Raw genomic sequence first — 17,944 nt, forward strand, 5'->3', positions numbered from 1 at the left:
AACCCCTGCCTACTCTGCTGGCCATGCCCCCTTCCTCTCCCCAAAAAACCCTACCTCCTCTCTAAGACAGCGAAAATCTGGCAGGTGCTGTGCGCCCCATGTGTCCACTGGAAACACTTTCTTTACTGATCCACATGATTGAATCTAGTGTGTCTGACGCAACACTATTAGTTGGCAGTGAAAGTGCTTTTACATTTTTTTGATTTTCAGAAACAAACACCCAGTGACACATTTGTTTAGGAAAACAAAAGAAATAAATAATCTGGAGCTTTCGTCCATAGTTTGTGTCGGAGGAGGGTGGTGCCACTAGTTGTCAAGAATAGGAAAAATACATTTTGGGGGGCAACTGTGTTAGCCAGCCAGCCACTCTAATGGTGGGGTGGTGAAAGTGGTATTCTATTGGCATTAGCATGACAGATTTAAATTAGGAGGATTAATGGCAATATTTTCATTTTTTGCCTCAGATGAAGAAGGAAAATGGAACTGCTTTAGTTATATGCAGGGGCACTGGAATTATGTGGCAGGAAAAGACCAAATTATGAGGCAGGGTTGACCAATTTATGTGACAAGAAAAGCCCAGTTAGGAATTTTCATTGCCAATAGCTCTAACTCAAGCAAATGCGAGAACTATTGCATTGCAATTGCTTGTTCAGGTAGTTATTAAATACTAGGGGTGAGTGCAGGCATACAGGATTTCACATGTTTCCCTGCTTTATTCACCCTGTTCTTTCACGTTTCAAGGTCCAATAGCCTGTTCTACAAGGAGTGAAACAACACATCACAGTACCAGGATTTCCTTCTCCACATCCCAGCCTCCAGTCTTGCCCTGTTACTACACTTATGCAAGAGGGAGGAAAGGAACATTGAAGCCAGGTTCATATTGTCTCTGTAAGGTCACGCCATGGGCTGAACATAAGGACAGCCATGGTTTGACAGACTTATGGAGACATTAAAGTGGAGAAGGGGTGATTCTAGACTGTGGTCGAGGACATGGCCTAACTCTGGAAAATTATTTCACTTTTCTTTTTGTTGTGGTCGAATACGAATAGTTCTGTAAATACATGCTCTTGATTCATGTGCGCGTTCGTCTTTTAATTTCTCTTATAGACCTCTATGAAATACTGTAAATAGGGTAGATTCAGCTGATTTGGTTTTCCTCACAGAGTTCAAAACGTACCTAACAGCAGTATATATTGAAAGATCCATCAAACATTTAAGCCCAATAATTTCTCTTGAGCTGGAAAGCATTGACAATGTAAGTCAAATAATTATTTAAAGGTGGCAATGAAAGTTGCATAATTCTCAAAAAAATGAGTCCCTTCTGTGATCAGTGATGTTGCGTAGGCTAAGGTGCAGCCAACAAAATTACTAATTATATACCCCGCTTTGGCATGGTCTGAAACATAAATAGGGAGTTCAAAGGTGAAGTGGTGGTGCAGGTGTAAGGAAATCCCTTTATTTTCTCTTCTTGCTGTCAAGCCTTTGCTCTGCCAACCCTGCCAAAGATGGTTATAAATGTTCTTTTAATACTGCTAAAGATAGCCTGAAAGTGGCAGTTTCCATGGTTAATGTCTGGACTTGCATAGTTAAAGCTGTCACAGCAACTAGAAGATGTTTTTACTTGAACCATAGGCGGTTCTGCTGGATTGAGAAGCTTCTCTTACAATCTGTCAAAAGGGGGTCTTCGTGGCAATTGAGTAGAATATACCTTCTTGGTCTCCTGCTTTCTATGGTCATCCTTGACTCCAAATTGAATATTACCAGTAGAACAGGATGAAATGAAAATATAAATTGGAGACTACTTTAGATCTTCGGAGGGAGAAAAACTAAAGACAGCTAAAGTCTCTTAGGAAATACAGGTAAAAGAAGAACTGGTCACGCAGGCAGCAGATATATACAACAGGAAACAGCTGGATAAGTCAGGCTCTGAAGCAGATCAAAGCAGGCAACCGGCACGGAGGGACTTTGTGACACACTGATCTACAATTCAAAACTGCTTATATAGGAAGACCTGGGAGAAGTTAACAAAGGAAATAACATTGGCCATACTAGATTGGGAAAAAGCAAGAGAAAATGGAATATTGAAAGTAGAAATTCCAATAAGGAAAACCTGGAGTGGACTAAAATGAATTTTCTTCTCTGTAACCGGGTCACACTGTAAAGAAAGATCCCGACTCCGTGTCGAGACACCACCAAGATCTCCGAAACCTCCTGCTGAACAATGGATATGAATGATTCTGAGCTGGCAGATGACCAGTGGTGGAATGGACACGAGCCGAATGCGGAGGCACGAAACAAAGGTGTTATGGCCACGTGGGACAAAAATATCAACCAATCGCAAAGTAGGAGCCTCCAAAAGAGAAGATACGGCGAGAGAAGGAGCTCGGCCTCTAACACTGTGCATTACCCACACTAAACTCACCTCTGTCTATTTGTGAGGCGTTTGCCGTAATCGCACTCTATTTTCACAGGTTTCCCCATAAATACACGATTTTAAACAAGATCACCAGCTGCCACTAATAATACTAACATTTCCATAATCAGACCCGAATTTTCTTATCCTCATTGCACATTTCATCGGCAAAAATACAATTTACGCATTGACTATTTTTTGGAGGAGAAAGAGAATTCAGGTAAATTGTCGCCAAGTTATTTTTCAGCTGAACATTTTACTTTGCAGCTCTTTAATGAAAGCTAAAATGATATTGATTCTATAGGTCACGGTAGTTAATAAATAAGGCAGCCGGCAAACAATTACTTGACTGGATTGATCGTCAGAATAATTAGGTAGATGAAAAATGTATCGCTTCTTTCCCAGAAGCTCTTGACTGATTGCTACGTAAGGAACTGCCATACTGTTTGAGTAATTGCTTCACAGCAGACTAAAGGACAATGCATGGAAGTTTCAGTTTCCAAGAGAACAATTTGATATGTATCGACTAAACAATCACCATGGCTGCCTGTAAACTTCAGACTATCCAGGGTTTTATTGCAACCTTTCGACAATTCTGAATACTTAGTGCTTTTAAGTTAACTCTCATTGCACTGCTTTTTTACTGATCGCCTCAGTTTGTTGCTTTTTTGCTTAATTCTAAAAGTTATATTTGAGTGTTTCATAAAAGACATGCTTTTATGCCAGGAGGAGAACAGGATATATTTGCCCATATTTGCTGTGCACTCATTTGTGACATGTACATGGTATTCCGGAGTGGAAGCTACTCATTATCTGAAATCAAATGTACAATTAAGAAATATTGATATTTGCTTCAAAGAAAACTAGAAGCAATAGGGGGGAGTGTGGGCGATGCATTGCGCTCCGCTGAATGTGACACATTACCACGGTGGTAATGCCTCTGCCGCTCACGTCAGGGTGCCGGTTTTCACTGACTGCTCCATGCCATCCAGCAGCTTCTGGCAGGGCTGTCAGTCTGCAGCCCCAGTCCTCCGTTTCCGTGCTCCTGTGCGGTGGCTGGCGCTGCTGACCGGGCTGGAGCACCGGCCCGTCCACGAAGCGCGTCCTTGATTCCTTTCCCTTGGCTGGTGATGACGCAGAAAAAGAAGGCCCGACATATATTCATACATATCATGTCATCAAAACATATAATGAAGTGTGATTTTAATAAAGAAAATAATGTACGAGGGAAATTGTGCCCTCGGGGTAGTTCACCATCATTGTAAACGAGCTTTATTAATCATGAAGTATTGAAAATGTAGTAATCCGTCATAATTGCAAATGTATGCCATGATTTCTTGTTTGAAAACTGTTTTGCTTAGCTTAAATTTAGTACAGGCTTTGGCCTAGTTGCCTGGTTTCAAATTCTAACTGCGTGGTTTTTCCTTGAACTAATGAAACATATATTCTTGCTTGAAGCTGTATTTTTCCAGTAGAGCTGACTGATACACTTATCTCCAAGGTTTCGTACTAGGCCGGTTTCATCCCCTTTGATACAAGGTCAGTCTGCAGGTGCAGACAATGAAGGTACAGATAGTAAAATAATTGGCAACCCATGTTACAACTTGTGTTCCAAGGCTCCAAGGACAGTGTATGCATAAATGAGCGCTAGTAAAAGACAATTTTCATTGGACAATTTGAAGCCAACCTATGAACCCTCCAATGGAAGACCCTGCAGAATTTGGAATGTTTCTTACTTAAACCCACTGGACAAAGAGAAGTCAGCCATTTTCCTCGATGCCAGTTTGAAGCCAGATGCCAGACTCCATTTTGGACGACACCCTGATGCCCTTTTCTCTATCTGAGAGAAAGAGACTTTAAGAATTCTCACCCTAGAGACTTTAACTTTGATTTGCCCCGTCTTGCCCATGCAGTAACTTTGCCCTATTCTCCTTGCCGCTGCAAGGAAGCTTGCCCTTAACTTTGCCCCTTTGAAACTTGCCCCATGCTGATCAACCGGTACCTGAAGGACGAAGACTTTTCTTGAATGCTGATTGTATTTGGTAAATATGAAAGGATAAATGTATTATGCATTGTGTTTTTCCTTTTAGGTACCAACTGCTATTTTGATAGGGTCCTAGTTAGAAGTTTTCCAAATTTGTGTTGACTAAATTCGTTTTGCATGAAGCCCCACATACCAATGCTAATTAGAGGTTAGTCGAGGTATTCATTCAATGTATCATGCTAAATTGAAATCTTGTTAGGCTGACAAATGTATGAAATTAGTCAAATACAGTTAGTCATATTAGTGATTTGCATTGCGATAACTGAGTGTATCATCATCCAGATTTTGCGTAGATTGCGTTTCTTCCGCCGTTATGGACAGCTAGTAATGTTCATATACATATATCATTTGGTTTTGAGACTTATATACATCGTGTTAGCTTTGTTAATATAGGGAAATAAATTCACTAACTTTTAATAATCTGGTGTGGTTATTCATGACTGAAAGGTCATGGTGCGCCGAAATACCAACTGTCATTGATTTCTGATGTGCTATATTGATCTATTAATTGAGTATTGATTACCGATTACAATAGTTATTGATCTGAGTGACTCGACTATTTTAGGATGAGGAGAGCCCGACTCGGTTAAAAGATTCACCGACCTCCAACGTGTCCAGGTACAGGTAATTTATAAGGGCTGGACGCGTTATCACTGGTACGAAGTACGACGGGGCCGGACTGGGGAACCAAAAGCAGCCCTGAAAAAACTGCTCGTGCCACCCCTTCTCACTTCGTGTCCTCGTTCTATCTCTTTCCATTTATTCACCTCTCTTTCTCCTTCTCGTCTCTCTCTTCTTCCTTTCTGATCACCCCCGCTCTCATACTTACCTCCTCATTCCATTTTTTTCGGCCTCGCCTGGAGCGTTCCCTTGCCTCCTGCAGTGAGCCTTGGGAGCTGGACAAAGGGACAGAGGCACCAGGGGTGGCCCTGGGCTTTTAACACCGGCCCCAAGCACACTTGGGAAATGAATAAAGTTCTGTCCGGCACTGAAGCATGGACCTAACTACCATTGGTGTATAAGGGGGAATTGTACGCAGGCCCAGAGCTCATCTGGGCCCACTGAACCCTGTTTATCTTTGTATTTCACTAGCCATCCAGCAGTATGGGTGCCCATTTGCAGTGGCGGCCCTCCGCTATGGCGGAGGAGTGCCACCCCCACGAGCAGCGGTAGCTGCAATCCTTTAATAACAAAACAATAATAAACTGTGTTTATTATTGTTTCGTTGTTAAAGGGGTGGGCCATGGGGGATGACGGTGACGAGCGGGACTGCACTGTGCACTCCCCTCAGTGTGCAAAAGTGTTTGGCAGGCCATCTCATGCCGGCCAAACACACATGCGCACTGTGCTCTCTCCAAGCCGGCACTGTGTTGCTGGGCTGGAGCGAGCAGGCACAGACTCCCAGTCTGCCTCGGAGTGCCCTGGCTGGGCGCTCCAGCCAATCCTAAGGCTGCTCTGAGCCACGTCAGGATTGGCCATAGGGCAGGCTGGGAGCCTGTGCCTCCAGTGACCAGGAAAGAGGAGCGGTGCAGAGGTGGAGGAGGTAAGATTGCATTTATTTTTTTAATTAAATGTGTTTGCTTCCCGCCTGTCCCCCCACGTACACCCTTGCCCCTTTACCACGCAGCAAGCTGCGACTGCCATTTGCCATGCTTGCACCTGAGTCCATGGCACTCTTGCTGCACCACTGCCATGAAATATGCAGTGTCTTTGTGTGAAACGGTGGAAAATCAGGAGGCCTTTTTGTCATCCTGAGCGCTTGTAAACAGGCTCAGTCACTGCAGTATAGCTGGGAGTTAAGGGTATCTGCGAGCCGTGCTGCCATAGGACAGGGATAGAAATCATCCATGGGGTCTTTAATGCTCTGCAGCACCTTTTACCTATACCTGTCTCTTAACCAAAGGTCAAAGTGGAGGAGGGAGTGGGGAAATGATGCTCCCAAGCTTTATTAAATTGATCAAAAAGTTCCCATACTTTATATTAAAAAACAGTTTCTGAACACTTGAGTTGCCACTTGTTATAGGGGAGAAGAAGGGAGTTTTCTTCCCAAGAAGGGAGAGGCAGCTGAAGAAGAAACAAGCCTTTTCTCCAGGGTCACTGCTCCCGAAAGAAATGTAAATGTGTGCAATTGGTTAATCAGCAAATTTAAATCCTGATTGGGAGCCAGAATAAACTTTAATTGATAGAATGTGAAAAGGTTTGCACTAAGTACAATCAATTTAATACTAAAAACATAACTTCTGAAAGCAAAACAAGGATTTAAACAAAATCTAAACAAATTACTTTTTTATTGATAATACTTTCTGTCACAGGCTTAGACCTCTTAGCACTATAAATTAATATAATTATTTTCCCTGGGCATTTATCAAGATTTAAATCAGTGACTGTCTGGCTGTATCTACAGATATGAAGTGATCACATTAATCAACTGAACTGTCCTACCAGAAAGAAATCATGGCTCACAGATAAATTTAAGTTGCATTTATTTTTCATTTAGGGTGTGTGTATCATATTTTATATGCTGTTACCTGTAGGTGAAAGACCAACAAAATAGTTACAGAATATTTTGTTCATTTTAGCCATGTCTCGGACCCTGCCCCACGCTCGCTGACCCCATCCCTACTGGTCTCAGGATCACAGTTCCCATACTTTTCTTTATGCACTTCGACCTTTGGTTTTAACCATTTTGACTCTTCTGCCCTTTAGTGCCTGTTGTTCCCAACACCACAAATCCTTAGATTGTTTTAGTTAAACATTTAAGTCACTGAGCTATCTTGCCAGACCACCCATCACATCGCACTGATAGACAAAAGAGCAGGCGTGTGTGAGTCTATGTCTGTGCTGACATGTATGTTCGTACATGTCTATATGAGTGTGTGCATATGACCTTGTGCTTGTGCAGGATCTTTTGTTCATTTGTTTGTCTGCCTGTCTGACAACATGAGAGAGTAAATAGCTGAAGTGACTGAGAATAAAAGGTGATACCTGACCTAGCGTAATATGACCTGGACTAACATGACATCTCCTAGCATAAGGTGAGAATATCTGGGATAGAAAGTAAAAACCCAACATAGGATGGAAATGCCTAGCATTGAATGCAAATAATTGGCATGTGGCGGCAACATCTGAATATCATATACCCATATAGTGCGTATTGGGGCAAATGATAACAATACCTGGAATAAGGGTGCCTGGCATGCCTAGCTTTTTGTAGCATATCAATATGTGCCTAGAGGCATGGCAAAATGGAAACAGTTGTCTTGAGTATTATTGTGCTAATATGCTACTTAGGCACTGTGGCTAAATGACAATACGAAGTTAGCACATCAATGAAGAAATAGCTTTTGTCACGTGTAAGTTTACTATGTGATTTCTGGAGGCAATTTATGGTTAACTGGGCAAATGAGAAATGGTATGTCAATTCTGTCACATCAAAATGAAAAAATTGAATTACAGTCTTCTAGGATGATGTGAGATTATCATTGCAATGTGATAAATGGCATGTCATTTTCTGTCAGCAATGTGGAAACTAAGAGCCAGATGTAAAATCCTTAGGAAATGTGACTTCAAAACTGCAGTTCTCACCAAATCCCAAATTAGAAATCACAGTTCCTAATGTACTAAAGACTTATTTTTTAAATATTGATTCGTAGTGGGGTTGCAATTCAACCTACCTCATGAATAATAATGAGGTTGGTCGTAATTTGTAACCCACTAGGAATAACTGTTTTCAACAAAAATAAGGAGACCCAATATTCCCCTAGGAAGGTGGGTATAGACTAATACACAAAACTAAGGGGGTCATTTTGACCCTAGCGGTACGAGACCGCCAGGGCTAAAATGACGGAAGCACCGCCAACAGGCTGGTGGTGCTTCCTGGCCTATTTCGACCGCGGCGGAAGCGCAGCGGTCGCACCGCCGGGGCCGGCGGTATTCCGCCAGATTTGCCCCGGTGGTGATAATCCGCCTGGGCAGCGCTGCTAGCAGCGCTGCCCAGGAGATTACGAGTCCGCGACCACCAGCCTTTTTCTGGCGGTCTGAACCGCCAGGAAAAGGCTGGTGGTATGGGGAGTCGTGGGGCCCCTGGGGGCCCCTGCACTGCCCATGCCTCTGGCCTCTGGCATGGGCAGTGCAGGGGCCCCCTGACAGGGCCCCATGCGGCTTTTCACTGTCTGCTATGCAGACAGTGAAAAGCGCGATGGGTGCAACTGCACCCGTCGCACGGCCGCAACACCGCCGGCTCCATTTGGAGCCGGCTCCCATGTTGCGACCCACATCCACACTGGGCCGGCGGGCGGAAACTTGGTTTCCGCCCACCGGCCCAGCGGGGATGTCCAAATGGGCACCGCGGGAGTGCGGCCGGAAAACCCCCTAAGTGTTCCTGAAGGAGTCGCTTATTATCTTAATTAGTTGCTTGTTAGGTTAGTACATTGATCCAACCCTCTTCAAAGTAATAAGGCATACCAAAATAGATGAATTATATAATCATACAAAATGTTTACTTGAACCATTAGAACATGTCATATATCAATGTAATCATATAAATCCAAACAGAGTTTGTTTTCAAATGTTATAATAACCAGCACCCACCACACTGATCATACAAGAAATTTATAGTACAGGCTGATCAATGTGAAACGGTGTATCCACCTAACACAATCCACACTTGTAACAAGAAGTCAGTTCTTATTTACAGATAAATATATATAAATGCACAGGTAGTCAGTTATTTAGATGTTAGTGCGAGTGACCTGTTTAATAATATTGATAATTTAGTTGGATGGGAGTTTCTATCCACCAAATTCTTGGGGGTAGTGCCTTTCTGCCTATATACCATCTTTGTGTCCTGTTGATGGTCTCAGGGACTTTTTTTTTGCCTTGGGAGACCGAAACATCAACAGATTATCCTCTCTAACAACTAATTAACTGACTATGTGTGCATTAACAAATTTCTGTAAATGAGAACGAACTTCGTGTTACAAGTGTGTATTGTGTTAGGTGGATACACCATTCCACATTGATCAGTCTGTACCATAAATTCGGGTATGACCACTGGGAATCACAGCAATCACAGGGATGGTGGCCTGCTAGGGTCAGCAGACCATGACGTCTGTGATTGCTTTTTAAGAAAGCAAACTCTGTTTTAATGTAGCCTGTTTTCCTTAAAAGAAAAACAGGATGCATTTAAATAACAGAAAATGAAACGTTTAGGTTTCATTTTTTAAGAATAGACAGTGGTCCATGGAACCACTGCCTGAACCTAAAAAGTATTTTTTTACATTCTCAAAGGGGAAGGGGTTCCTTGAGGTGTTGTAAAATACTGATGTTCAGTGATTGGAATTTGCAAAACATTATTGCATATCACTGCAAATGGGTATTTGGATTGGACGCATTAAACATGTCAGTTCCATATACTGAATCACAAATCCAAACTGCAATTCTGTGGTAGGTTACCAAATCACAATTTGGCTCATGCACATTTAAAAATGCTTTTTTATTGCAGTCATAAATGACCTGATTCTGTGAATAGGGCCATTTGCAACCCCAAACAAGCTTTGCACATGAGGCCTTAAGCTCTTTGTTATTCTGTGTTATTAACGGAGGCAATGGGATAATTGACAGGGTGATTCTCCTTGGGCAAGATAGAAATGAGCATGGCAATATGTGCTCAAGTGTGGCACTGGGATAGCAATATGGAATCGTGAAAGAGGAATAGGTCCCCACTGTGAGTAGAGCTTTGGCATACTTGAGCAGCACACAGGAGTTTTTTGAGCTGGAAACCTGCCAGTCGTGTCCACCAAACATTACAAATGTGTTGAATCAGATTTGCATTTCTTTTTGAATGCAAATCCAACACAAAGGGGGTTATTATGAGTTTGGTGGACAGAAAAGGCCATCCACCAAACTCCTGCATCAGTTTGCCGCCAGTGCAGCTGCCTTCCTGCGGGCCCATTACGAGTTACCTGCTGGGACAGCTGGTGGAAACTGTGTTTTCGCCCACTGGCCTAGCGGCGAACAGCCTACACCATTAACGCCGGCTCATGATTGATCCGGTGGCAATGCTGCAGTGAGTAGGGTGCAGCAGCACCCGTCCCGCTGTTCACTGTCTGCAGTGCAAACAGTGAACAGCGCGACGGGGCTGGCCAAGTGCATGGGCAGTGCAGGGGCCCCCCTGCGACCCTCTGCACCCCGTCTCTGCCAGCCTTTCATGGCGGTGCTACCACTGGATTAGGACCACCACAACTGCCAGTCCCTCATGTGGAGTAAACTGGCGGTGCTAGCGGTCCGACCATGGCGCAACCGCTACTGTTATAATGTGGTGGTCAGACCACCATCAAAGCAGTTGGGCCACCGCTTTGGCGATGGTCAGACCGCCACTGCGTCCTGGTGGTCTCAAGACTGCCAGGGTCATAATGACCCTCAAAGTGTTCAGGTGGGATTTACAATATAGCACACATTGAGATTTGCAAAGTAATGCAGTTTCACAACGCACTTCCTTTCATTGCTTTGCGTCATGGCAAGGGGGCGTTCCAAGTGTAGTGCATGGGGATTCCCATTCAATCACCCATGGGTTTTCACACCAATTTGTATCTACAAAGAATTGTAGAAAAGGACTTGCAACACAATACTTCACCTCCTTGTGGCAGTCCTAACAATTAGAAATGTGCACTGTGCATTGTATCCATTTTACTGAAAGGGACCCCTTGTGGTATAGAACTATGTTTCAAACAACACAGACACCCTTGCACTATGGTGCAAAGGTGTCTGCATTGCTGCCTAAGGTGTGCCAGTGCAGGAAGACATCAGTAGGCAATATATATGGAGCCATTCTGCTCTATCCTCTTCACTCAATGCAGTGCAGTGACTTTACTTGCTGCACCGCGCTGTGTGAATTCTATGTACATCTGGGCTCATATTCATAGCATGGCCGTGGGGTGTTTGTCTGCATTCTTGTACTAGTGGCGTCAACATGGATTATGTGAGCAACACTCACATATTCAATGCATGGAACAATGCTGACAGCTGACTGACATATAATATTATTTCTGGTTATTTAATTCTCTGCCATTTAGATCTTGGTGCCATTTCAATGGCACTACTACAAATACCGAAAGAAAGCCTTGCTTGCCCAGACATATATACATATAGGTAATCCCAGACATGGCCTCAAATGCACATGAACAACCATCAGTACGCAACCACAACCATGTCTGTCCGGGAAATCTCGTCATGCGCTCAGGCACAGCCCCAATAAGGCCGTGCACAATCCAAAATGACAAGTTCCAGCCTCAAATGGCAGGTCACAGCCATGGGGAATTGCATCATGCCATTGCATCTTTGTCACCTGAGCCAAGCCCCATAGGGGTCCTGCCCATTTGCATGTCCTTGCTAAGCTCTGCATGAGGAAGGGCTGGTGGTGGATGTAGAGGGTAAGGGACCTCGAGCTCTATTTCCAATCAAGCTACTAGTTGCAAAATGTAGTATATGCTTGTCACCAAATCCAGCTGCCTGTACCGCATCTCTGATTTGCTCATCGAGTCCTGATGTCTGTCTTCGTTTTTGTTATATGGACTCCTGCTTAGTATTTAAAATACTTGCATTGATGGAGGTAGAGAACATTCCTGTGCAATTGAAAGTCATCGATCTTTATATTTTTTTGTTTGACCCTTTATAATTAACATGTGAAGATCTGCATTTGAAAGAAGACCATCTCCACTCTCGTTTCAACCTGACTGATCAAATTTAAATTTCCTCCACAGAAACAAAAAGGCTCAAATATGAAACAGAAACTTGTTGTGTTTTTAATATATCAGTGTTCTCTGTCCATTGTAATCGTTCTGGGTGTTTGTTTGGCATTATCCTGCTTACATTTCCTGCATAGATGACTAGTGACCTGTCTGGGACCTCGAGCCAGTTCCGGCTTTTCAACCAGTGACACTTTTCACTCTTGAACTTGTACTCCCACGCATTTAACAGGAAACATTGAACTACAAATCCCTGGATGTGAAATGCTGTGGGCTAAAAGCCGAATTTGGCTAAGGGTACCACGGATGGCACAGTGCTCCTAAGCAGCTGCGTTGGCGCAAATGTAGATGTGTGTTAACATCATGCATAGAACTTAACGACATGATTAAACCTAATGGCAGGTTACCTTTGTACAGACTGTGTGACTGTGTCCTGGGAGGCAAGAATGGATGCTATTCGAGAAAAACCCATAGACATATTGACGAAGAGGGTGTAATTGTGATGGAAATTCTGACAGAGTTGAAGATGTGCAACAGTGAGAACGTTTAAGTAACTAGGATATAATGATAAAGAGAAATAGTCAGTAACCTGGAAAAAATGACTGAGAGATGGACTTTAGGAAAGCTGTGGTAAAAAAATTGAAAAAATAGGTGCAAGAAAAGGGGTTGTGGGAAAGAAGGGAAAGAAAACAAGATAATCACTCAGGATGACAGCATGACTTGTGTTGCTTTTGTTGGTATAGCGAACATATGCCATTACTATGAAATGGACGACTCTGTATCTTGAGCTGGTATCAATTCATACTGGGTGCTTCCCAGGAGGTCACAATCCACAGAGTGACATGTCAGACAACGCTGCCCTGCTGCTGGGGAGAAACTCACAATGGAAAACACACGAGGTACTGGCATTGACTATGAACACGTGCGCTGGCATGGTGCCAGGAAGCTGTTGTGATGGACCAGCTTCAAAGGTTGGTACATCACAGCAAGTTCTATGCCAAACCCGAGAAGCACCAACTCTTTAGAGCCTAGAAAACGAATATTTTGAATGGCGATGCTAGCTAATACAGTGTGTGAGATAGCCATATTATTTTAGCAGTACATTGACACTAGTTGCACCAACGAAATTAACAGAAACTAAGCACAGTGGAATTTTCCATTCTGCTTTCTAAAGAACTATGCGTAGTGACTAACCCTGCAAGGTCAGGTGGCCTCGCACAGAAGGAAGAAGCACCATTTTTCACAGTTGCTTGCCTTTCAGGTGTGTCTCAGACATAGACATAGTTTCAGCTTTACAGATATGAAAGGCTGCGCAGCAGTTCCCCCATCCCTCTCCACAGAGGATCATTGAGTAGACAGATATAAAGATGCCCGTGAGCGTGGGAGGGGCAGACACGAGGACTGACTGCACAATGGGGCAGCAGGAAGGCCACTATCTGAGTGCAGGCTTGACACCTTTCTGAGGTATGCGCGGATAAATACATTACTGGGCATCCAATGGATAGGGTGACTACTAATCACTCAGCTGATAAAATAACACCGAGGCTGATTTTATATATAAGTAGGGGTTATGCCGGGGCCGGACTACTTTATTACGAGTCGTAGGAACGGTGATGTAAAATGCCTTGGGCTTTCTTAATATTTATTTTGTTTTATATAATGACTGCTGAGATAATAATCACTGTCATGATACATAAGGTTTATGTACAGATTGTGCAGAATAAATAACCTCATAGTGTGAAATACCAATAAATGTGCACGTGTACTGTTTTCAGAGACCAGAGGGATGGTTTATGCGTAGAACACACTCCCTACGGATAAGACCTTCTCTGGCAGGGTGCTCAGATGCAGAACACTCCGACTCTGGACGAGGCAGACTCGTAATAAAGAAGAGCGCCAGGCATTTATTTGCCAGCGTGTCTTTTCTTCAAAGAGGTGGTAACACACATTATACTCTTCTCTAAGGAGATCTTACAGGGTGAGCCCCCCGCAGATTGGGAGGTTCACGATGTTACAGTCAACTGGAAATATCAACCACACCTGAGAGCCTGGTCATGAAAAGGTAACCACAGCTTCACGATGACCACTAAAGGATGTTCAAAATCACAACATGCCTTAGGGAAATAATCTAGTTTCCCTAAAGAGATCAGATAGCTAGAGACAAGGTAATAAAAACATATTTTGTGCCAGGCCACAGCTGGTTCCTGAGTCAATGGAGTTCTTACTAAGCCCCTGAATAATATCCCATTATTGTGGGTTTCCTTCTCTCACACTTTTCTAGTGGTTAAAAACTCAAAATATATAGAAGGGGAGTTGTAGACAGCCATATTAGTGGATGCCATTCTTCCATAACTGTAAAAAAAAATATGGACAAGCATGCTATGCCATCTGAATTAAAGCCAGAAAAATGGCCAACGTATCAGAAAAAATAGACATCCATTTCAAGAATAAGAAATCTAGCGATTGCAGTCTGAAGTGGCAAATGCCACTGCTGAATCATCCAAAGGATTCCGAAGGAAAAGCCAAAGGAGAAGAACGCTTTTAGTAATACTCTCAAACATGTTTTAGGGATAGCAGCCATCAAGGTTTTGCCTTCAACATGGCAATATTCCACTTTCAGCAGGATCATTGGAACACTCTCCACTCAACAGCCTGCATAGCACTGTCCACAGGCCTCCAGGTGCAGCAAATTGTGGTTGAGATTCCTGTAGCCCCTTCCTGGGCATCTTCCATTCTAGTGCTGTGCAGGTATGCTGGTTGAAGACGAACAACAGAATGACCAAATAAAGGGGTGCTTGCATATCCATCTTACATTTTGAATGTCCTGATGGAAAAAAAGATACCTGAGATAATGCTGATATACCATTCAAAACTAAAGTCCAGTGGCAGTCAAAGACAGACAGATAGAGGCTCAGACATCCTGCTTTTACATAAGTCACAACTTATCATGGCTCAAAAGGTATGAAGTTCTGACTCCCAGAAAGAATGCTCCAAGGCAAAAAGCAATGCCAAAAGTGACCATCCTGATCCAGTGGACAATCAATTGATAACTATCCGACAGAGAATGGATAGTCTTTCCAGAGAAGGTGCAATGTGACTTTCTGGCATTGGAAGATGTAGGACATCACAGGCGAAAACCAAACCCAGCAGAAGTCTTACCCTTTAGACTCAGATCACACCTGACCATACCAACTCATCTCCGATGACATTTGCAAAAGAGCGCAGGGGAGACATTCCATGGGTTTTCTTGATAGGCTGCTGGATGTGGGGTTGGTAAGCTGACTCACTGGGTTCTTGGGTCATGCCCACTTACATATTTACTCACCTACCCTATTGGAGGTGCTGCTAATCTGAGCCCCCTGATTCTTGCATCACTCCACCTGCTCTGGATTCACAGGCAGTGACTGTGACTCCTATGTTGCTCCTTGACACCAAAGTCCTTCTAGTGTAGAAGGAGTGGTCTACTTCAGCATGCTGGCACATCATGATTCTGTTGGATTATTTTGTGCTTCAGAATCTCCAGGGTTCAAAGCCTGCTATGGCAGACTGGACAGGAGACATGATGGAGGCAGGAGGGACTGTCATGTCAGTCTTCTACCCTAGACTAGTGTTGGGGGAGTGTTCTTTACTCCGATAACCACTTCACGATGGCTGCATTCACAATGGTTACACAAGTGAGGTGCTTCCTCTATGTGTCAACTATCCTTCCCGTATTCAACCTGTAAATGGAGAAGAGAATAAATGAATGCAGCACTGCAAAGCAATGCATGAATTACTTTTTTTCAGATTTCTTGCCTCTTTTTGAAGAAGCGGTTGGAATTCTGCAGCCTTCTAGCCAATACTCAGCTCCATCATAAACACACAGATCCTGATTATTTTTCTTCCTTCTGTTTGTCATGCGAGTCTTCGAGGAGTTTTGTTTGCCATTTGGCATTTTACTATATTGTGACCTTTCCCATAAGACACCTGGGGCCTCATTCACAAGAGTCTGATGCATCAGTTATCTTGCGTTGCCCTGCGCCCGCCTAACAACACCATGGTAATGCTGTATTTACTATTCAGAGCTCCATGGTGCATCTGAAATTCTGACGCATCAGTGGCGGTAAAGTCACACATAGCTGGACGAGCATAAAAAAATTACTCTATTCCAGCAATGCATGGAAGGCTTCCGTTTTCAGAAGCATTGCGTCAGTTTAACACCTGCTCTGAGCAGGTTTCCTTAATGTCTTTCCCTGGTTAGCACAGATTCTGCGATTCACGGAATAATAATTAAGTACCTTGTAAATAATTAAGAATCTTACACTTGTGTCTACCAAGTTCTTTTATTTATGCTCAATCATGATTCATTTGTCTCAAATTCTTGACTTGCATCCATGCATGAAGGAGTAAACCATTAAATGTACTTAGTTTTCCTTTGTCTCTTTTATCTCTTGCAGATCATCGTAAACTCTCTCCAGGAAGTGCATGGTTCACAGAGAAAGAAGATATCCTGGACGCGCAGGTGAGCCAGGTCAGTGGGAGAAACACAGGTGATGTCTTCATTGGAACTCCAATTGCATAGCAAAGGGCATTGTCCAAAGTAGTGGTATTTATACACTCCTGAAATCAAAGATGGATTCCATGATAACATGGCTGTTACCAGAACCTTTTTGCTTGTTCCAGAACATTCTGGCTTGTTCCAGATGGACTGCCATAAGCTAACAAAGTCTTCATACTGGCCAGTTCCAGAACTTTCTGGTTTATTCATGAACCTTCTGGGTTGTTTGAGATAAATTGCAATGTGTGTTTCAAATTTGATTTATAAATGATTCATTGACTCCCTTGTTTCCTTTTACCAACAGTTTTAAATGTGTTGTTTTTATTATCAGTCTATTACATTTTAACCCCTTTGCTACCAGGCCTTTTCCCACTCAGGTGCCAGGCCTCTTTTGGCTATTTGGGGCAGTTCACACTTAGGCCCTCATAACTTTTTGTCCACATAAGCTACCCATGCCAAATTTGCATCCCTTTTTTCCAACATCCTAGGGATTCTAGGGGTACCCAGAGTTTGTGCGTTCCCCTGAAGGAGACAAAGAAATTAGCCAAAATACAGCAAACATTTAGTTTTTTTTTTTAAATAAAAGGGAATAAAGGGCTGCAGAAGAAGGCTTGTGTTTTTTCCCTTGAAAATGGCATCAACAAAGGGTTTGTGGTGCTAAAATCACAATCTTCCCAACTTTCAGGAACAGCCAGGCTTGAATCAGAAAACCCCATTTTCAACACAATTTTGGCATTTTACTGGGACATACCCCATTTTTATTTTTTTTGTGCTTTCAGCCTCCTTCCACTTAGTGACAGAAATGGGTGTAAAACCAATGCTGGATCCCGAAAAGCTAAACATTTATGAAAAGTAGACAAAATTCTGAATTTAGCAAGGGGTAATTTGTGTAGATCCTACAAGGGTTTCCTACAGAAAATAACAGCTGAAATGAAAAAATAATTAAATTGAGGTGAAAAAAACAGCCATTATCTCCACGTTTTACTCTGTAACTTTTTCATGCGATGTCTGAAATTTTTGAAAGCAATATACCGTTACGTCTGCTGGACTCCTCTGGTTGCGGGATATATAGGGCTTGTAGGTTCATCAAGCACCCAAGATGCCCAGAGCCAATAAATGAGCTGCACCTTGCAGTGGGTTTTCATTCTATACGGGGTATACAGCAATTCATTTGCTGAAATCAAAAGAGTGAAAAATAGGTATCA

The sequence above is a fragment of the Pleurodeles waltl genome, chromosome 4_1 (assembly GCF_031143425.1).
Source record: "Pleurodeles waltl isolate 20211129_DDA chromosome 4_1, aPleWal1.hap1.20221129, whole genome shotgun sequence".
Classification (NCBI taxonomy): Eukaryota; Metazoa; Chordata; class Amphibia; order Caudata; family Salamandridae; genus Pleurodeles; species Pleurodeles waltl.